This window comes from Boleophthalmus pectinirostris, unplaced genomic scaffold (assembly GCF_026225935.1).
Source record: "Boleophthalmus pectinirostris isolate CB_2022bp ecotype Guang Dong unplaced genomic scaffold, ASM2622593v1 HiC_scaffold_21, whole genome shotgun sequence".
NCBI lineage: Eukaryota > Metazoa > Chordata > Actinopteri > Gobiiformes > Gobiidae > Boleophthalmus > Boleophthalmus pectinirostris.
Window position 1 is genome coordinate 9,330,293 of NW_026571175.1, and position 23,776 is coordinate 9,354,068.

The 23,776-nt window shown below is 37.8% G+C and overlaps 1 protein-coding gene across 1 annotated transcript in view; it reads right to left on the reverse strand.

Annotated features, from left to right (window-relative positions):
• Positions 1-23,776, reverse strand: part of samd12 (sterile alpha motif domain containing 12) — a 194,180-nt gene that overhangs the window by 133,362 nt on the left and 37,042 nt on the right. The gene's annotated exons all lie outside the window — the stretch shown is intronic.

Sequence of the window (23,776 nt, forward strand, 5' to 3'; positions counted from 1 at the left end):
CTCAGATTAAGTCTAAGTCTGTTAAGTAACAGAGCTTCTTACAGAGTAGTGCTTACAGTTAGCTTCACCCCCACAGGAAATGTTGATGATATCAGCTACAAAGTATCACCCTGTATTCGATTATCTTCTGACTCCCACTTGGACCTCGGATTTGATGTCATGTCCGAGCTTAAAGCGTATTGATACGTTTCACGTGTCGGACTACGTGGATTATGATTATGACTATTCCCTCATTTTATGAAAATGCTGCCACTTTAATTCATTAATTTTTTTTAAATTTGCACTTCATTTTATGTTATGATTTCTCATCCATTACAACCTTAGGGATGTTAATACCCATTAAGTCAAGTACTTGTTCAATATTGGCCTCAACACTAGCCTGATTCATCAGTCTGTTTTACTTCATAGAAACCATCTGACCTCACAGTGTTGGGATTCATTCGCTCGACGGTAGGAGGATACTTTTTTAAATTTAAACAGTTGCTGCAATTTGGTTTGATGTATATAATGCGCTGCTAACAGGGCTAATTGGTATTTTAAGCTTTTCCCAAATCCCATAGGAAGAAGGGCAATAACATCTTTCCCCTTGATAAAATTCACCAAACATTCTTTATTCTGCCTTTAAATCCTCAATCTCGGGAATCGTTGACAACACAGAATGTATGGCTCTTCGCTGATTGTCTGGTGTCCGAACTTGCACCGGGGTTTTTGCGAACCATCTAGTGTATTCCGATTCCTGATCTAGTCGCTGGAGAGAAATTAAATTGAGCGGAGGCACTAGGTGGTGCTAGCCTGGCTACCTCACCACAACACCAACTACCATACCCAGATTCAGTGATACAGACGCGGTAAGGTATTACAGTAATATGAGTGACTGAAATTGTCATTTAAACCACCAAAGTGTCCAAACACAATGAAAACACTTCATATTTACACGTCCCAGTGGGCACAGCCATCTTGTATTCTGACTCAGAATCCTTGCTCGGTCTACTTTTTCCTCCACCGAGGTCTGAGTCGCACAGTCCCAGGAAAAAGGGCATGTCAGGCATGTCGCTAGGCAACTTCCTTGAAAAACTGATTCGGAAGGATAATCGAATGCAGGGTCAGTATGTAGTTTACAGTTAGACCTACTTGTCTCTACTGAGCTGGTATTGCATTGCCTTAAATGTTCCACTGTATGGCATTAAACATATCTCTACTGCATCAATTGTGGGTGTTTTGCTTTGAAAAAACATGCATTCTTACAGTGAGCAGGTTTGCCTTTCCAGAGACCTAACCTGTAATCTGTAACAACTGCTCTGATGTCACACAAAGCAATAACAACATCTTCACGGAAACAAGCATCACCTCCATCAGAAATGTAACAGAGAATTTTATAGTAAAAGAAACCACCAAAGTGTTTTGAGTGAACACTCTGTGCCTCCATTTCTGCTTAGCTCAGTTAAGTTACTGTAGCTTTTCAAGACGTTCTAGTCAGCAAAGTTCAGTCGTCAAACTAGTTAAAATTCACGGCAAGGGAAAAGCAGGAGGAGAAGGCCTGTTTTATGCAAAGCTCTGACAGAAAGGAGCTCCTGTGATGAAGCAGAGCGAGTATTCATTATAGTATGAACCGGTATAAAAAACTAAAAAGTGTAACTATATTCCTTAAAGAGACGTTTGACAATGAAAGACTTTCTTGCACCCCAGATAAAACAGGAGTGAAATAAAGAACGTTTCATGACCTAATTGGATAGCTCCACTTAAAGGTTCACCGTATGTAACTTTTCTGGTAGGGAGTGTTCCACCGGCTTTTCCCCATGGAGATACAGAACTGTTCAGTTGCCTTGAATGTTCCACAGTCTGGCATTATTTCACTACTGAGTGTGGTCGTCTCTCCACAGATCTAACCTGTACCATGGCCTTGTAGTTTGTAGTGTTATTCTTCGTGTTACAGGGGAATGTCTAAGAACTGAAGAAAATATTATGCAGACAGACAAAGGGAGAACATGCAAATGAGACAGAACTTTACTACGTGGTCTGGGAGTCAAACTTGGGACCTTCTTGTTTTAAGGCAGGACTGTAATTAGAGAACTGTAATTAGTTTACTTTGCCCTACCCAAATTCCAATACAGAATTCTTTGTGGCTGTTAAATGAGCTAAAAGACAAAGTGTGTTGTATATTTTGAAGTTGTTTTTGTGTTTTCAGAAGACCTATTGTGCTTGTGTCTCCTGAATAATTATAATATATAACACTCGTGGATCATTATGCTGTAATTTGCACGTTTTATTTATATTTATACACCGGTGGCAGTGAAAAAGGGAATTAGACTTGGACTTAGACAAACATTATTGATCCACAAGGGAAATTACTTGGACACAGTAGCTCACACATCACAATAAATAAGAGAAAAAATATATAAATGGTAAAATGCATTCTAACATTATTCCAGACATAATTATATGAATGTAAATGTACAAGTGAAAATAAAATAGAAAGATAAGTAATAAAATATAAAAATAACAGTTTTATACAAGAGGTCATAGCAAGACAATGCAACAATGATATGATGATTAACAGGACATAGGATTGTCCGTTACATAAGGGTGAGTTGTTGTACAGTTGTAGGGAGTATTATCTGTTACATAAGGGTGAGTTGTTGTACAGCTGTAGGGACTATTATATGTCCCTCTATAGTCTGGTGCAGCGGGTGAGTCATTGTATAGTTGTAGGGAGTATTATATGTCACATAAGGGTGAGTTGTTGTACAGTTGTAGGGAGTATTATATGTCACATAAGGGTGAGTTGTTGTACAGTTGTAGGGAGTATTATATGTCACATAAGGGTGAGTTGTACAGATTTAGGGAGCATTATCTGTTACATAAAGGTGAATTGCACAGTTGTAGGGAGTATTATCAGTTACATAAGGGCGAGTTGTTGTACAGTTGTAGGGAGTATTATCTGGTGCATATGGGTGAGTTGATGTACAGTTGTAGGGAGTATTATATGTCCCTCTATAATCTGGTGCAGTGGGTGAGTCATTGCGCAGTTGTAGGGAGCATTATCTGTTACATAAGGATGAGTTGTTATACAGTTGTAGGGATTATTATCTGTTTCATAAGGGTGAGTTGTTATACAGTTGTAGGAATTATTATCTGTTTCATAAGGATGAGTTGTTGTACAGTTGTAGGGAGTATTATCTGTCCCTCTATAGTCTGGTGCAGAGGGCTAGTTGTAAAGTTGTAGGGAGTATTATCTGTTACATAAGGGTGAGCTGTTGTACAGTTGTAGGGAGCATTATCTGCCCCTCTATAGTCCGGCGCAGTTGTAGGGAGTATTATCTGCATTATATTTCCTAGCTCCTAAACATGGAAAGCCTGACTGCGCGCATGCATGTGAGCTGACACTTTTCTGCAACTTTCAGAGCAAACTTCAAACTTTGCAAACTTAGTTATATATAAAGTTATACAATCTTTTTTTTCCAGTCAGAACACCAGGCCCATCCTTTCACTGTAGACTCCCGATCTCATTTCTCTTCTAAATAAATAAGTCAAACGAAGCATACACCGCCACAGTGTTCACGGATTAGCCTCATGTGCACAGACAGCCAATCTCACAGGACCCTCTCAACTGTGGAATCCAGCTTTCAGCACACTCTGGATCACACACTGCTGTAATGGCATATTTACTCTACTGAGCCCTCCGCAGTACTAAGGCCTGTGAAATTGAATAAAGAAGGTGTGTAAAATTACTTTCTTAATGTATTTTCAGAGGTTTAAAAGTGTACTGTTTGCACTGATTGAGAGATGCGAGGAGCAGTCTGCCATCAAAACAAGTGTTGACAGCTATTTCTGGCCGCAAACTATTACTAATACTGTAATTGCTACTGCGACTGTGAGTACAACTATTACGGCCACAACCACAAATACTACTACTACTACTACAACAACCACAACTAATACTACTACTACAACCACAAGTACTACTACAGCAACCACTACTACTATAATCACAAGTACTACCACAACCACAACCACAACTACTACTACTGCTAAAACCACCACAACTACAACCACAATTACTACTACAACAACCACTACTATTATAACAACAACAACTACTACTAGTAGTATTAAAATTACTACTACTAAAACCACTACAACAACAACAACCACTATACTACGTACGTACAGTATTACTACTACACTTACTACCACTACTACCACCACCACACCACACTACTACCACTACTACCACCACTTACTACCACCATACTACCACCACTACTACCACCACTACTACCACCACCACTACTACTACTACTACCACTACTACCACACTACTATTACTACTACTACCACTACCACCACTACCACTATCTACTACTATCTACTACTACTACCACTATCTACTACTACTACCTACTACTACTTTTTTATTTTTTTTATTTATTTCATTCATAAAGCATAAAAAGACATCGACAGTGTCACAACATCAAACACACAAGAAATGAATGAAAAGGAGCAGAAAGAAGAAAAAATCTTATGTTATCTGCCCCCCTTTCCTTTTTCAAGACAAAACATCAACACTGATCGTCGCTAACATTCCATATTAGTTCAGGCACAATTACTGATCAATTGCAAACAGTAAATTCTTCATTATACACAACTTTTTCATACAGACACAGTGCATTCGATTTCATATGTTTTTTAAATGTCATCATTGTACTTGATTCTTTTATTTCTTTGTCAAGACTATTCCATAAGTGAACTCCTTTCACAGCGACACTTCGCTCCATAACCTTGGTTCTGAATCTGGGTTTTTTAAAATGTAGGTTCCTTTTAAATTGTAGTGGCTTGTTCTCATCTCAAACAGTTTTTGAATATTTACAGGTAATAAATTTACACTTTGCTTTATGCATGACTTTGAGGATACTTAAGTCAACAATATCCTGCATTTTCAACACTTTAAGTTGAACAAATATTGGGTTGGATGGCTCTCTACAATGACTGCTGGTGATAATTCTCAAGGCCCTTTTTTGTAAAATAAATAAAGGTTGTAGGTAAGTTTTACATGTTGAACCCCAAATTTCCACACAGTAAATCAGATATGGTACAATTATAGAGTTATACAAAGTTAATAATGCTGTACTATTTAGTGAGAACTTTATTTTATGCAGAACAGCAATGGCTTTGGAAAATGTTGCCTTTTGTGTAATTTATATGAGATCTCCAGTTTAGACCTTCATCAATCATAACTCCTAAAAATTTAGTTTCATTTACTCTTGAATTTGTATCCCATCTATTTCTAATGTTATGTTGTCTTTCTTCGTTTTTATCATTAAATAAAATGAAAATTAGTTTTTTTTAACATTCATAATCAATCCATTTAAATCAAACCAATATTTTACTTTTCTTAGCTCTTTGTTAACTTTACTTGTGACCTCTTTTATGTCTTTTCCAGAGTAAAATAATGTTGTGTCATCAGCAAATAGAATTTTCCCAGCTCGGAAACTTTTAACAAAATCATTCATATACAATATAAATAATTTGGGCCCAAGAATCGAGCCTTGGGGCACACCCATTTAATATCATACCTTTCTGATTTCGGTGTTGTTAGTTGCATATATTTTTTCTGTTTTCTAAATAGCTTGCTATCCACTGATGAGCCACCCCTCGAATGCCATACTTGTTTATTTTCATAAGTAATCTTGAATGGTTTATTACATCAAAAGCTTTTTGTAAGTCAATGAATATACTTAAAAAATAATTACCATTGCCACTTTTGATCAAGAACATTATACATCCTTTCAGGAACAGTAACAATTTGTCTTATTTATGAGTTGTTTTCTTTTCCAGTATTGATACTTCAAATGAGTATCTTGTTTTGACAGTAGTTACATATCCATTAGTATCTGGGTATTGATATGGGCCATGTACGCTATATATATATATATATATATGAATGACGTCATTGTCCAGGGACCAATACTGCTACTGCAACTATTACTTTTACTTCCACTGTATACCACTACCTCTACTACTACACTACTACTCGATCCATGTTAACTATAGTCTACGGAAATATTAAGCTTCACCTTAACCAGCCCTGACTTTAATGATCTTGCTCAACTGTACATCCAAGTTTAGTCCAAATTTTGATGTGATTCGTATGAACTCCATAATAAACAGTTTATCTCTGTGATTTGTTTTGTGACCAAATGGTGAGGGGAGACTTTTTGAATCTGACTTGGATGTAATGGACCTGCAATGGATCATGTAACATAGAAAGATGTGCCTAATATTACTAATAATATTTGTATCAAAAAATGTGATGTGATGAATGTGAATGTGAGTCCATTTTAGTTGCAGCAATAATGATCAAAATATTTATAACTTTGTCCAGTGTATTTTACTAAACATTATAGTAATTCATATCAAGGTAGTGTCAATTACCCCTACTTAAACCTATAATAGTAAGGGTGTACTGTAATAATAATAATGATACAATGACAGACTGTTGAATTGACTTTAGCTAAAGAACATTTTGTTCTGTATGCGTGACTTCTCGTTAGTTTCTATGGAGACAGACAATTATAAACTCGGGTATTTGTAATTAAGATCTTGAACAAAGTCGTCTAGAGATAATGATTACATATTTTTAATCTTTATGGAGGTTTTTTTTTCCATGGGAGGGAGGTGTAGTGACAGATGGTGAGTCTCCCTATTTTCTGCACACAACACAATACACTGTACATAATATCTCGTTAGACTCTACATATACTTAATTGGACTACTTTTAATTAAAACTAAATTTAAAGGGTCCATATTACGCTATTTTCTGATCTGTGTTATGTTTTTTTCTCATGACAAACTTACCTGGAGTTGTGTTTTGTTTCATTCACACATGCTTAACACACAAATGCTGCATACTTAGGCTAAATTCTTCCGTCAAACAGAATCCAATCTCTGATCCACCTTGTGATGTCACGTGGTAATACAGGAAGTGCTCCACTGTGTTTTTAAACTCAGTGCACCTTAACTAGAATCATTTGGTTGATTTCAGCACCAGAATTGTCAATGTTTAGTGAACTAAAGGTAAATTTTACACAGCATTTTGAGCTTTGGAAGTATGTTTCTGAGGAGGTAACAACATTCTCAAATGGCTTACAGGTCACAAGAGTAAATTTTGAGTAATAGTAGTGCTTCAGCTTATATGGGAATTTCCAGTTTTAGGGTGCACTCATAAAAGGCTCTTTCAATCATGCAGTGCTCAAGTAAAATTGCACACTCTTTGAGCTGTAGTGTTGAAATTAGAGATGGGCACTCGATTAAATTTTCTTAATCAATCGTCGGGAGAATTAACGATCAATTTTCAAATAATCATTAATGTGTTTATAGTAAAATTATCATCATTATTATTACTAATCTGCATAAATAAACTTAACTTTACAACATCAGCCACATCAGCCTGACATTATAATGTGTTCAATGCAGGTTTGACACATTTGTTTACGTTTTACAGAAACAAAACTTAAAACCACATGGCTCATTTGCATAAATTGTAAGCGCTGCTCTTAGCTCTTAGCGCTCTTTATTTAACAGTTATTTCATGCACTTTATTTATGTTGGTCACTTTATTTATTTTGGCTTTTGTTATGATGAAAAGACTGAAAAGTGTTTGTCTTTTGGACGCATGTGCACTCAACTTTATGTTGCAGTTACCAGGATACTGCGTATACATGCACCATGACAAAACCGGGATACTCAAAAAACCCGATCATACCCGGGACACTGATGTGCTGTAAAGGAGGTGTGCCACAGCCAAAATGTGGTAATTTGAGGCCGCAGTTCCAGTGTTTGTCTGTCAGATGCAGCCTCATCTCCTTACGCAATGCACAGCAACCTACATTCAGTTTGTCGATTAAACATGAATACGTGTTCGATGAAATTCTTAACTATTAGTCGACTAATCATGCCCATCCCTAGTTGAAATATTATGAGCTATGACTCATTGTTCATAACTAGCTACGTAAGTGTTGCAGTATGTTTTGTATTATTGCAGCTCATGTTTTTTAACAATATTGTACATTTAGAAATATTTTTGGGGATAATTCAGATTCATGTGCTGGTTGCAATATGATCGTTTACCATCTATATTTACTTCAGCAATATATCACACTTCAACCTTTTGTACTGTAGATCTTGACAGATCTAGTTGCACCTGTACACCCAAGCTGAGGCCATGGCACGGTGACATCATCTCAACACTGTTTGTTTACATGTTGTGCTAAAATGCTAATCTACATCAGAGAAAATAAGCCCAGTGACATTAAATATCTCTTAAACAGTGAGCACAGCTTGTTCCCTTTTATAATGAGCACAGATCAGACAACAGAGGCCACCAGAGTCCCAGCTTCACAAAGAGACAATTCACAAAGACAATTGTTTGTAGCTCTAAGTGTTCAGACACAGATTTAATTTGAACTGGGGGAAAATGTAGTCAGGCGTTTTAGGTCAAAGCACTCGGATTCATATTTAAGTATCCATTAGTATCTGGGTGATGGTGCTTTTGACAACCCTTTTCTTATCAATCCAAAAGTAATTTCGTCAGATTTATTCAATAACAATTTAAAATGCCCTTGGCTACATGACATGGTACAAAGGTAAGTGTTTTCACTGCAGTCTTGTGTCGACATAAATGATGGTAAATGGTCACACTTCCATACAGCACTTTTCCACCTTCAATGCACTCAAAGTACTTTACATCAAGGAAGCACTCACCCATTCACACACACGCTCATACACCAGTGTACACAGACACACATTTTGAAGTGTGATATATTGTAAAAGTAAATATAGAAGATAAACAATCATATTGAAACCGCTCACGAGGCGAGCAGTTATAGAGGCACATTTGGAGCCAAGTTCCATATTAGGAATAGGAATTAATGGAGGGACTATGTCTCTCGGCTGGCTTTGGGGTCCCCCCGGAGGAGCTGGAGGACGTGTCTGGGGTGAAGGAAGTCTGGGAGTCCCTGCTTAGACTGCTGCCCCCGCGACCCAGCCCCGGATAAGTGGAAGAAAATGGATGGAATTCATGAACAAAACAGTGAAATAAAAACACCAGGATCGTGTAGAAAAGGTTAATATGAACGTTTTAAGAAAATCAGGAGAGAGGGGGTGACATTTTTTCAATACAAAGTGAATTAGAGACACAATTAGAGTTGATGGAGCTGGAAGCACACCCACCTTTACACCTTCAAGGCACTCAACATTAAGAAAGCACTCATCCATTCGCACACACGTTCATATACCATTCATACACTGGGGACAAGGTGGGTTAAGTGTCTTGCCCAAGGAAACAAAGCCAACGTTCATCTGTAAATCTGCTGAATCACACTTCCAGCCTGTGGGTCAGTGGATCTGGCTGCTCTATCGATGATGTTTACGTCAAGAGCGGGCTTCGAACCACTAACCTATGCTTTTCTTCACTGGCTGCCGGTGTGTTTTAGAATAGATTTTAAGATTTTACTGATCATTTTTAAAGCTTGTTTAGATCTTGCACCAAGTTTCAGATCTTTTATCACTGTACGAGCCTCCCGCAGCCGCAGATCCTCAGGCAGGTCCCTGTTCGCTGTTCCAAAGTCCAGGCTCCAGATGAAAGGTGATGGAGCCTTTTCAGTCCGGGCGCCTCGGCTTTGGAACGATCTGCCTGAGGAGATAAGGCTTGCACCAACAGTATCATCTTTTAAACCACTTCTTAAGACTCATTTTTATCGGTTGGCCCTTCTTTAACTGGTTTTAGCTAGATTTTATTCCTTATTTCTTTTTATACTATTTCTTTTTATCAATTTATTTTCATGAATTGAATTGTTTGCATCATTGTCTGTTCTTGTAGACCTTCTGCATGCTATTTTTTTTATATTTCCCATGAAAACATTCCCTTTACATGACTCAAAATTGGAAAATCTATGGAAAGCATTTAGCAGAATTGAAACCGGTTGTATTTTGTGACTGGTTTCAATGTTCAACATTTAGACACATCTCTCACACATTCATATCTTTCATTTGCACATGACACACTTGTGCAGAAATGCTGAGCGGCTGATTCCTGTGGTTTAGAGCTGTAAAAATGGAATTCATCTCTGGTTCATCTAAAACTCTACTTATCAGTGTAGAAGAAGGGAGCCAGATCTGCACCAAGAACTGTCAACATAAGCAAAATGTAACCGAGAAATCTTCACCCATTTTCCAGTTACAGGGCTCATACTACGCTATTTTCTGATCTGTTATATGCTCCATTATGCTCCACTGTGTTTTCAAACTCTATAGAACTTCGCCAGAATCATTTGGATGATTTCCGAAGTGGAATTGCCAATCTCGACTGAACAATACATAAAAAAGGTACCTAGAAAACTACCACTTCATGACAGAAGATAAAACAGAGCATTTTGAGCTTTCGAGATGCAGATAGACTACTAAGGATTAATCAGACTTGTGTGAATAAAACAAATCACAAGTAATGTATTTGGATTGATTCATACCTGTTTGAGATAAGCACTGCTTTTAAGACTTGAGTGCTCATAAAATCTTTGTTTGCAATCCTTTGATAAATTCAAACTCTGATTCAAAAATGTTCCCATTTGTGTACAATATGAAGAAGAAACAAATGAAAATGTATTGCTTGTTACAGTAAAATGGCCTTATGAAGAGGGATGTTTTTTTTTTCCTTTTAACTGAAGGACAGACAAGGAAGGAAGAAAAATGAGAATGTACTATTTGTTATTTCCTGATGTTATAGAATGTTTATGGAGCTCAATAGACCATTTGCTGGTACTAAAATTCGCCAAGTGCTACAGGATTTTTTGGGTCTTAAACGATTTTTAAACATGCAACAAAAAGCGCACACCAGGAGAATCTTACGTGACTTAAAATCTCCGATCGCAAAGACTCATGGTATAAGTTGTGAGAGCGATTGCATCAGCTGTTTCCTGTCTACAGTAAAACCACTCGCTTTGAGAATCTTAAATGTTCAAAAGATCAGAACATTGCACTTCTAGTTTAGCTACAAGTCAAAACTGTGATATTATTATTTGTGAAATGTGGTGCAATACTTCAAATACATGATTTTTAAAGCATAAAAGATTGCCGATAAAGTACACACGAAATAGAGTCACTATCGCTAATCTGCAGCTTCACCTCGATCCATGCGCTGTGTAAATGTAAACAGACACATTTGAGGAACTACTCTCACCTTTTTACTTTCAAAGAACGCCTCAAACTGTTTTATGAACTCGATGTCATTATTTGCGTTGGGCAATTTCTATGGATAATGTGGATGAGATGCTGCACTTTGAATTTACCATTTAACGAGAGGTGAGTAATGAATAAAATCTTCTTTATTTTCGCTATATCCCGAGTTTGTCTGTGTTCGTCGTTTTATTGTCTGTTACCGTGGCGTTGCTGATGTTTTGTGGTTACGATCTGACGGAGCAGCTCAGAGTCACACTGACACCGCACACATGAGGAGCAGAGCAACTTCAAAATCACAAAAGGTAAGCTGTGACGGCACACTTTTATGACACCAGTTGGCAGTCTTATACCTGGTGTCATCCACCATTGTATAAAAAAAAGTGTCTGTTACTGAGATTTGCTATGTAGACTGTAAAAAGTAATATCTAGATAAATTCAAATTACTCAGATTAAGAATATTTAACCTGGTTTTAGTACGTTTGACTTGACAAGTAAGATGATCTACCAATGAATATAGACATAATGGATCATTTTTTCTTGATTCAAGGCACATGAGATTTAGTTTCTTTTCTAAATGCAAAGATTCGTGGCTTTTTTTTAATCTTGTCAAATACTTTTCTCCATGGAGATACTATAGCTTTGTCTGGAACCTTTTTATCTTCATGGAGACCAAACAAGACCAAGTTACAGGTCAAATCTGTGGAAAGGCAACCCCGCTCACAGTCAGAATGCATGCTTTTCTATGTATTTTTCAGATATAAAACCACCTATAATTGAATAAATGTAAGGTAGAGCTGTTTAATAATGTCATACTGTGGAACATTCGAAGCAGAACAGTAACAAATCCACAGAGACAAGCAGGTGAACCAAAAAGTTGCATAGTGCACCTTTAAGTGTAACAAGATTTATTTACTTATTTTAACTACAAAAAGGCTTGTTAGATAATTGGTAGATAACATTACTTGTCATGTAAAATTTACTCAGATTAAAATAATATGCTCTTAATTCACATAATTTTAACTCTGCAGATTTTACTTTCTGGATTGTAGGTAGTAGAGGCGGAGTTATGTGTGTGTGTGAGTGTATTAAACTGTCATAAATAATTTTATGGTCCTCACCTCTTTTCTTATACACTAACCAGAAACTCATCAAAGCCCATCAGTTCTGCGGTTCTAAACAGGAAGTCAGTCAGCCTGTTTCTATTATTGAACCGTTTTAGATTGATATTTTGTTTTGCAATGAACAAAATGTGAAATATGAGTCTAATAATGTGATAGACACTTGCTACACTTTTTGTACTTAAAATATGAAAATAGATCTTGCTACATGTAGAATAAGAAAAACAACAACTCTTTGCACTTAACATAAGAAACAAAATCTAATGTTGCTTGAATTAAGAAATTTAAGAGAGCTACTGATGGCTCCCGAACTACAGGTTGGAGACCCCTGTTTTAGTTTGATGATGGGGGACTGTACCAAAGTCCACATCAAAAAAGCCTATATTAGCTACCTAAAAAACAACAACAACATAAGGGTCCGGTCAAGCGGTAACGGAGGGAAACAGGGACAGATTTTTTACATTCAAATAGCTCTTATTCAGAAACTAGAGGGACTATTGAAATAAGTAAAGTATCAGAATGTAGGAAAGAGTTACACTCCAACAGGGTAAAGTTAAACCTGTGATATTCTATCAAGTTGTTGACAAAAAATTTTAAAACTCATGTCAGTAACAGAAGGAATGAAATATGCAGCACTTTTTGGGCAATAAATACAAACAGCGATAACTAGTGGTTCTCACTTACATATCCTTAACAAACTGGTTTGAATATTTGCTTCATATAGTTTTCTACCATATGGTACAAGATTAGGTTGAAAAACCTCTTAATTTTTGAGTAATGAGATTTTTTATTAAGAAAAGTAACGGAGGGAAAATTGTGCAAGCAAGTAGAAGGTGCATGATTTTGCATAATTTGTCAGCTTTTCTTTCTTTCTTCCGAATACTTTAATATTACTTCAAACTGAAAGGAAACTATTTCTATAAAATATGTCAGTCCTTTCAAGTAAATTTTTATCATTTAAATACTTTTATTTTTTTTTGGAAAAATCCTGTACCTTCATCAACAGTTCAAAGATCGAACAACACAAGATATGATGAAATACATCCATTTATTTACATGATTTGCAGGTCTTTGAAATTTGGGAAATAATTTTTGTTCCATGTTTCATACATGGTCTGTTTAAAACATATGTAACTTTAGAACCAAAAACTGGTACAGAAAAAAGGTAAACAGTTTCATAAACTAGAGTACATATGTATCTGTCGAATACATTTTGATATCAGATGCATTAACTTGAATTTTTGGCCTTGCTGTTTACTTCTGCTTGACCGGGCCCATAAAGCTTAATTTGAACACCTAAATACAAAGAGGACACTGCACAAAATGTGACTATACATTCTCAAACATCAAAACCTGCATTACATATCAGCCTTAAAATATCGCAGACTTGATCAACCATCAGTATCTTTGAACTAAACAATAACGGTATCTGGATTGGCCATGAAAAAAACCCATATCAATCAATCTCTAGCCTATATCAGGAATAAAACCAGAGAACTTCTAGCTGCAAAGTGAGACGAGCCAGTTTGCTGTGGCACCTTTCAGATAAACAAGAAATCTAATTTGAAAATCACCACCAAAATATGAGTCTGTTATACGGGCAGCGTGTCAGTCACAGCGTGGTTATCAGAGGGGACAGAGATACGTGCTGTTGTCTTTTCCATAAAATGCTTGTTTTTCTCACATTCATATCCTGCTTCAAACGGCCTGCTGTCCCTTCATTACAGGCGCGGCACAGCTAACAGCTCCGCCATAGTCTCGGCATGTCCTCTGCTGTCTGCTGTTGTGACATGTAATCTCTCTACAGTTGTTCTCTTTTTTCAACAAATGTAATTTATGCAATATTGAGTCTACTGGAACTTATTCTTCTTAATTAGTAAACTAGGACATTTATATCACCATTTTTATTCTACAGTAGACAAGCGGGGTCTTTTTTATGTGGAGTTTGCATGGAACAAGATCTCATCCCAGAAGATCTCGCGAGACTAAATTGCTACAAGATTGCACACACATAATAACCTTGACTTTTTCCCTCATGTTTTTACGTTTGGATTGAAAAAAAACGAGAATGTAAAGTCCCAAAAATCAAAATAAATAAAGTAAAACTAAAATGGTGAGACTAAAACTGAGAATTGAAATGCACAAAGTATTTATTATAGCGTAAATAATGTCAAAATCTCATCTTGTCTCGTTCTCATAGATCCAGTCTGGTGTCTCGTCCCACCAGCTCGTTTGCATGTTCTCCCTGTGTCTGGATGGTTTCCCTTTGAGCACTTTGGTTTCCTCCATCAACCCAAAACACGCACTAAGCACGAGTCTGTAGTATGGTCATTTTGATCCTGGTCGAACACTTAAGGATGACACAAATGTGGAGTTTAATAGAAATTCATGAACTCAAATAAGTGTTAAGCCTGAAAACTCAAGAAAAAACACAAGACGGATTTACACAACACATTTTCAGGAGCCTGTGATCAATGCGTGTTCAAGATCCTGTTTGAAGTTTGATTCTCAACAGAAAGGTGAGTTTAACTGAACTAGCATTTTTCCAATACATTTTTTTGGGGATTAGATCCGATGCGATACTTGGCCTTGGTGTACTCACCGATGGTATATGGTAAATGATCACATTGTATATAGTGTTTTTCCACCTTGAAGGCACTCAAGGCCTTTTACAACAAAGAACCACTCACCCATTCACACATGCATTCATACAACAGTGTATGCAGACACTGAGGGTGAGGTGGGTTAAGTGTTTTGCCCAAGGACACAATGACAGCATTCATCTGTGGGATGACAAAGGTTTACCAACTACCAACCAGTCTGATACTATAGTGTGAAGAAGTACACCTAGTCTACTTAATTTTAACACACAAGAGCAAAAAATACATCTTCTAAAAGGCTTTTTTGCAAGAATAAATAAGATTTTGAGGACTAAACTATTGTAATGTATAATACCAATAAGTAGAGCTCATTTAAGCATTTTCACTTTCTCCCACAGTGTGGATAAAAACAACAGTGAGGCCTGTAAAAAGACTCTTAATTATTAAGAGTAAACAAAGTCCGAGTTTTGGTTTTGTTGCCGCTCTTATCGGGCTGCACTCTCCTAGTTATTTACAAAGTTCAGCATCTACACCAAAGGCTAAATGAAAGTATCAAAAGAGGTAACACCACTGTTGGGCAAGTTACTTCAAAACTGTAATGCGTGATTTATTACTTGTTACTGTCATTTCAAAGTAATTAGTTACATTGCTGCGTTACTGCATTTAAAATGTAAGACATTACACGACTATTGCATTACTTTTAAGTTACTCTCACTAAAAGTACCTGTACAAAGATGCCAAAGTATGGACTGAAACAGGAGTAAACTAGGACTGAACCAAGGACTGAAACAGGAGGACTGAACCAGGACTGGACCAGGTCTAGACCAGGACTGAACCAGGACTGAACCAGGACTGAACCAGGACTGGACCAGGTCTAAACCAGGACTGAACCAGGACTGAACCAGGACTGAACCAGGTCTAAACTAGGACTGAACCAGGACTGGACCAGGTCTAAACTAGGACTGAACCAGGACTGGACCAGGTCTAAACCAGGACTGAACTGGGACTAAACCAGGACTGAACCGAGGACTGAACCAAAGACTGAAACAGGAGGACTGAACCAGGACTAAACCAGGTCTAAACCAGGTCTAAAACTAGGACTGAACAAGGACTGGACCAGGTCTAAACTGGACTGAACCGGGACTGGACCAGGTCTAAACTAGGACTGAACCAGGACTGGACCAGGTCTAAACTAGGACTTTTAAACCAGGACTGACCAGGTCTTAAACCAGGACTGAACTGGGACTAAACCAGGAACTGAACCAAGGACTGAACCAAAGACTGAAACAGAGGACTGAACCAGGACTAAACCAGGTTCAAACTGTGGTGAAAAAAAGGTCAGATTAAAGTCTAAGAAAGCCTCAGACAGACCAGTGCTTACAGTTAAAAGCCACATTGGGAGGTGATATATTAACAGTTAATCAGAAATTATTACAGATTTCCTGTTTCTACCTGCTCCAATCAATTCAAGTTTGTAATTTTTAACGCAATCTCACGCCTTACTTTCAACCAAGCTTGTCAAACTACATTGTCTAGATCTGGTGAACAAAAACAGCCAGTGCATGTTATTTCTTGTAAGTTTTTCTCCGACACATCTTCGAGCTCAGACAGAGGGCTCTCACTTCTCACATAGGAATTATTTATTTCTTTTTCCTTTCTTTCACACCTCCTCCTCCCCCTCTCCTCTCACCCACCGCTGTCTCTCTCTCTCTCTCTCCCTCTCGTCTTCCTCACCATCACATCCTCTATACTTTTTCATTTCCTGGATTTTTCGCCTTAGCAACAGTAGCTGGAGGAACAGAGCCCAGGGTCTTTGCAATGCTACCGTCTCTCTTCTCTTTTTTCTGCTTGGCGCCAAAAGCATCTCTGGAAGCCACATCCGAGCGAAGCTAAAAAAATCTCTAAATCATTTCCTCCGCATGAAGTTCAATCATCGAGAAGCAGAAATACTTCATGTCTGAAAACAACACAAATGTCCGTCTTCAAAGATGCTATGACCCTGTAGAAAGTATAAAGATGCGTTGCCATAGTGATTATTCGCCAAAAACAACACATTAACATCTTTTATAACTTTCTCCCCTCCCTTTGCTCTTCACGCTAAGTCACTCCCCCTTCAGAGTGATATCAAAACACAATCAGGGTGCATAACTTTAATGTAACTACTGGACATCGCATCAAGTTTGTCATGTTGCTGTGTACAGTTTTGTGTTATATTTTTGCTATATTTGAAGTACTGAAGTAGGGTTCACATTGGGCCATGGGAGAGGTCGCTAAATGACGTAAACATGCATGGATGACATCTTTGGTAAAATGTGCATAATGCCCCCTGTTTAAGAGATTTAAGGGATGCCAGCATCTAAAAGTTTTTCCTCAGAGATTGTCTACTTTACTGTCATACCAGGTCATGGTGACTTGCTCACTCAAAGGTTGTTGGTTCGACACCTGGGCCAGATCTTCCTGCATGTTTCTCCGTGTGTCTGGGTGGGTTTCTTCCAAGCACTCTGGTTTCTCCCATGAACACAAAACAGAATAGGTCAAATCCTCCAGCTATGGCTGACCTCATTGTCCAATATTAAAATCTGGAGATGGGTCTTCTCTTCATCCTTTAGTTACCCCAGTGGCACTGAAGGATGGGTCAAATACCTTAAGGGGCTGTCACACCTCGACGATTTAGCCAGTGTACGCCGACGTATGAAAAATTTGGCAAATACCTATAAATTATCGGACGTATGCGAGTGTAAGTTTTGCATACGTTAGGAGCATGGTGAAGCACGCTGGCATACATCAAAGTACAGCAAGGCCGTCGAAAAATGAGCATGCTGAAAATTTCTCAACATGCCAACATATGCTTATACATCCTGCACACGTGGGCCATAAGTTGTAGGTAAATTATGGGATCATTAACACACGTTCACACACATTAATTGTAAGTTACTCATAAGTCCAAATACGTTGAGATAATGTCTAGTGTACCCAGAACTTATGAGTAACGTGCTTTGAACCTATGTGTAACTTACATCAAACTTACCCCCAACGCATATTGACGTAAGCAGATGTATCTGACATGTTCTGACGATCACAGAACTTACTGAATGTGTTTCTAACATATAGCTCCCGTACAATGGCATATTGGCAGCGTGTCAGGAAATGGGTATAAAAATGGGGAAACCGTCAGTACTTCTCCAGACTTCATGGTGAGCAAACTCCGTGGTACCACCCGCTACACATTTCATCTGAGAGATGGAGGATCTGGCAACGCTGAGACGAGAATACATACTAGCTGTCCTCCAACATCAGCATGATCTCATCGATTTGTCACTGTACCAGTTGCGTGCCAATAGAGCCAGAAGAAGAAGAGATCACGCTGATTAATGTTGCAACTGCGATGTCTAGTGCAGTTATGAATTGTTGAGCAGCAGCCTTTTTATAGGTGACGACACGTGAGCGTCGGCGATGCGCTGCATACGTTAGACTGTCGTTGGGCATAAGTTGTGGATGCTGGCAACACGCTAAGCATTAGTTGGTATAAGTTATCTATAACTTATCAAAACGTTCTATATAAGTTACTAATATGTTATATATAGGTCCAACTTGTTATGAATACTCTATGTATACGGTCAAAATTGATTTAATTTAATTTCTGGTACGGCATATGCTGGCTAAATTGCCAAGGTGCGACAGGGCCAACGTACATAGCTGAAGTAATATCTTTTGTAAGTAAGATATTATTCCTAAGAGTGTACATTTATGGATGACTGTGTGACTTCAAATGACTACAACATTTGGTGTTATAAGAACATAAGACGATGTAGCCAGGTGTTTTTAGAACATAACACAAAAGATTTTTGAAAGAATTCTGAAAAGTAAAGAAATCTATCTGCATATTTTGTATCCAGATTTTGGCAGTGTCCTGAAGCCCCTGTCCCTGTCGTCCCCAATCCCCGACACATCTCACTAATGGCCTGCCTCCTGCTGTGGACACTGTCACTCCACATCTCCACATCTCCACAGGCTTTAGGAACACACATACAGCCAACTAGAATCCTAGTAGGGCTGCATGATTGAAAAAAAAACAAACAAACATCTAATTGTGATTTTTTTCTGACAAGCAATCACATTTAAAATATGAACCAAATCCCATGTATGTCTAAACTACAGTACAAGTACTTCAAGACTTTTCTGTAAAACCGACAGGACACCAACTATTTAAATACCTGCAGCTACAATTTGATAAATGCGCCAACTCAAATTGCAATTTTGATTAGTCCTAAAACCTATAGAAGAATAACTGAACCTAACTAGTAATGAATGAATGTTCTATCTGTTAATTCTTTTATTTCATCACTACTGGAACGCACTTCACATGAGCATCTCTCCAAACGCACTCTCTCGTCTGCAGTTAGTTCAGAACTCCACGGCACGACTTTTAAGAGGAACCAAAAAACTACAACATATCACACCAACCTTCGCGTCTTTGCAATGGCTTTCGGTTCGATTTAGAATTGAGTTTAAGATTTTATTGTTTGTTTTTAAAACTTTTAATGGACTGGCACAGCAATACATATTGGACCTCATTCAGATTTACGTATGAGCTCTGAGGTCCAAGGGCCAGCTCCAGCTCGTGGTGCCTAAAACAAAACTTAAAACCAGGGCGGACAGGACCTTTGGCCCAAAGCTCTGGAACGCTCTGTCCAACCACGTCCAAACAGCCCCAACAGCGGAGTGTTTTAAGTCTAGTCTTAAGACCCACTTTTACTTTTACTACCTTTTTTTTTTTATTATTCATTTTTTAAAATGAATTGAGCTTTATGCATTTTAACACTTTTCATTTCTTGTTTTTGTTTGATTTGCCGTCTTTTATTGTGTTAATTTGTCTGTGCAGCACTTTGGAAAATGTCATGTTTACAAAATATGCTAAATAAAGAAAAAAAGAAGAAGTAGATTGGATTGAATTCACCCAGGTATTTCCTCATCTCGCACGTCTCTTGTCATCGGCCAATCATAGCCTGCGATCATTACCATATCATTCAGCTCTACTCTACAATCCTCTTCTTCATAACAGCAGCAGAATCACCAGCCTCCTCAGCCTCCTCTTACCCCCCAAACACTTTTTTCCAATAACAAATTGTTGGCTGGATGTGTCTCCCTGATGAGCTAAAATGGAAATAGCGAATACCATACGACTGTTCCTGCTCTGTACCGTGTACTCACCCTCCCTCCTCTGTACCATATATGCATTCACGTATTCTGTACATGCCCAAACCGTATCTTTTTTCCTTAGTGCTTGATGTAACAAACTCAGTCAGTCTGAAGGTGCGAATGCAGAGATGGAGCGTAGCATCATATGAACCGTTGTGAATATTTATAGCTTTAACACGTTGTTTGGAAAGTGGTCCTGCTTCTCTCCAGAGGCCAGTGTGACGACTGCCTCCTACACATATTGTTTACGAGTACTGCCAGTCCAAAGCAAGAAGAGATTTCATGGGAATATTAGAACTGTATGTACATGGACATCTTTTCCTTTTAGATACATGGCTGTCAACAAATCATAGTGGGAAAAAAAAGTTATAAAAGTCCACTCAATTTATAGATTTCACAAATAAATGAAAAATAGGAAAGAAAAATTAAGCACATTAAGTTCAATTTAGTCATCTGCATGGACTGGACAATAGGGGTATGAATTCTGGACAAGCACATTCCACTATATATCTGAGTACCAAGTATACGAATCCTGTATTAAAGGTCTTATATTACGCAAAATGGATTCTTGTGTAAAGCCATGTTAGAATGTTCTTACCTCATCAAAAACCAACCCGGAGTTGTGTTTCATTCACACATGTTTGAGTAACCCTTTATTATTAGTCTCTTTACATCTCCAAAGCTCAAAATACTCTGTTCCAGCTTGTGATGTCATGAACCGGGGGTTTTCAAGTTAACGGCTACATTTTACCTTTTCCTCAGTAGAGATTGGCAATTCCAGAGCTGAAATCACCCAAATGATCCTAGTGGAGGTGTATGGAGTTTAAAAACACAGTGGAGCACTTCCTGTATCACAAGGTGGAACAGTGTGTTTTGTGTTTGAGAGAGCTCAGTCTAAATATGCAGGGTTTAAACATGTGAATGAAACAAAACATAACTCCAGGTCTGTTTTTTGATGAGGAAACATTATAGATCAGAAATGTGTAATAATATGGCCTTTAATCATTATCTAGAATAAAAAAAACAAAACTATGATGTTCAGAGGACACATTCGACTAAAGAAACTCTTGGTCGACTGAAGACATGTCCAGCTGATCGATAAGTTGACTAAAAAGTGGCCGTGACAAAAGCTCTCAAAACGAAACTGCACTCATAAGACTATATCTGCAGGGGAGTTTATGCAAAAAAAACAAAAAAACAAAAGCCATAAAAAGTACTAGGAAACTACATATTTTATAGAAAGTTTAATCTGCCTTATAAATACCAAAAAAGTTCTCAACAATTTCAGCGAACTTACTAACTCTTTCTTCCGTCCCATATAAATCCTTATCATCTAAAATAGATCAGCTATAGAAAATGTTGGTAGACTAAGACTCCATCAGCTGATAGACGATATTATTTTGATACCAGTTCAGTTCCAGTTGTTTTGTCAGTACCCGCAGCACCCAAGCCTTTTTATTCTGTACAGTGGTATAGAACTTAAAGGGCCCATATTACACTACTTTCTGATCTATGTTATAATGTTATTTCTGCACACACAAAACTGGAGATGTGTTTTGTTTCATTTATTCACACATAAACCCTCCATATTTAGGCTGAGTTCTTCTCTCAAACTGAAGAGACATGATTTCAACCTTGGAATTAAGAAACTCTTCTAAACTAAAAGAAAAATATAGCTGTTAACTTGAAAACCACTGCTTCATGACATCACAAGGTGGAGCAGAGCATTTTGAGCTTTGGAGATGTAGACAGATTAATAATAAATGGTTACTCATGCATGTTTTTTTGAGGTAACAGTATTATAACATGGCTTAAATCTCACAAGAGTCTATTTTGCATAATATGGGCCTTTTAAACACTGCCCATCCAATGTGGAAGTGACATTTCCTGAGAATTTAACCTGAATTTTTCACAGCTAAAAATAAAGCTACATCCGATTCTTCATCCTGAGTGTCTAGTGACAGACATTTGTGTTGGAGTCGTTATATAATTGTTTCACATTCTTCACTTCCAGAGGCTCTCAAACATGCACAGTCTCCATGGCGCAGATGGCACAGACACATGAATAATTATGGATCCCAATGTGAGATGTCACTCCATTTGTGTACGATAACAAATGCAATATATCTAACCCTGCTCATACTACTCCTCCTGTTAAACAATGATGGCTCAATGACTTCAACTTTTTATGACAGAGGTGCACAAGGTAATTATTAACATATGCTGTATTCAGGTTATATTGTTAAATAATATAAAAACAATAATGATAGTTTATGCTGCAAGTTGAAATGGGCAAATTGATCTTGGGTAGCCTTGATGTCAGATTGTGTCAATAGTTTAAAAAAAAAAAAAAAAAAACACACACACACAAGCACTGGTACTAAATTCAGATCTTAACCTGGACTAGACCAGGACTAAACCTTGACTAGGCCAAGACTACCGTCATTTCCAGACTATAAGCCGCTACTTTTTTCTCACACTTTGAATCATGTGTCTTATACAATGATGCGGCTAATATATAGACGGATTATTTGTTTGGCACATTATGGTTTAGCAACACAGCGGATGTGCAGTTAACAAGAAGTTGCAGTTTTATCTAGCGATGTGGTCAGCGCACTCAAACAGTTCATCGCTTTGTGATAAAATAAGTTATGATGCTAAATTAAAATTAGAGAGTGGGATAGGTCTTACTCGTATGTGTTAAATGCAGGTGAGTGTGTAAATGACGAGAAGAAACATCTCAAACTTCAGTAGCCGGACATCCACTCACACATGATTGATAGAACTAACCCCGTCCCAGGGAGAGTTTGAAATCTGCTGAAATCTTACAAGACACTCATATGATACAGACAGGACAGAGATTCTTTCTGCAGAAAACATGCGCAATAGAGTGTGGGGAGAGACGGGGTTGATGCGCCGAGAGAGATGCTAGTTTGATTGTGTTTTGAACAGTTATTTTGCACTTCATGCACACACCCTCCTCATGGAAAACACACAAACAAATACATATGATGCAGCTTTAAAGTTAAAGGCAATTGATGTGGCTGTGAAAGAAGGAAACAGAGCTGCTGCATGTGAGCTCGTCATCAATGAGTCGACAGTGAGACTTTGGCGACGGCAGCGTGACGAACTGACTTAATGCAAAAAGACGACAAAAGCTTTCAGAGGCGATAAAAGCAGATGGCCCAAACTTGAAAATGTACTTGAAGACGTGGACACTTGCAGCTTATATTCAGGTGTGACCTATATATGTACAATTTTAAAACTGAGTTAAAATTTTGTTGATGCAGTTTATATTCAGGTGCGCTCAATAATCTGGAATTTACGGTAAATAAACCAGGACTAGAAAATGACAAAACTGAGCCTATATCAGGCGTACCCAGCACAAGTAGGAACACACAGTTGATATTGCAGCAGGGGAGAAGAGAAAATTTGACATATGAATGCAAAACGAATTATTTGTATTGTAATCTGAAATGGAAGTAAATAAAGAAATTCACCATTTTTCAGGCGTCAATCATCATGACAGTGGTAAAATTGCTTCTTCTCATGATCACATTTGACTTTGTAACATCCTTTCTCTATTGATACTTTGCAGTGACATCACGCCGGGGGTGTTCTACATGT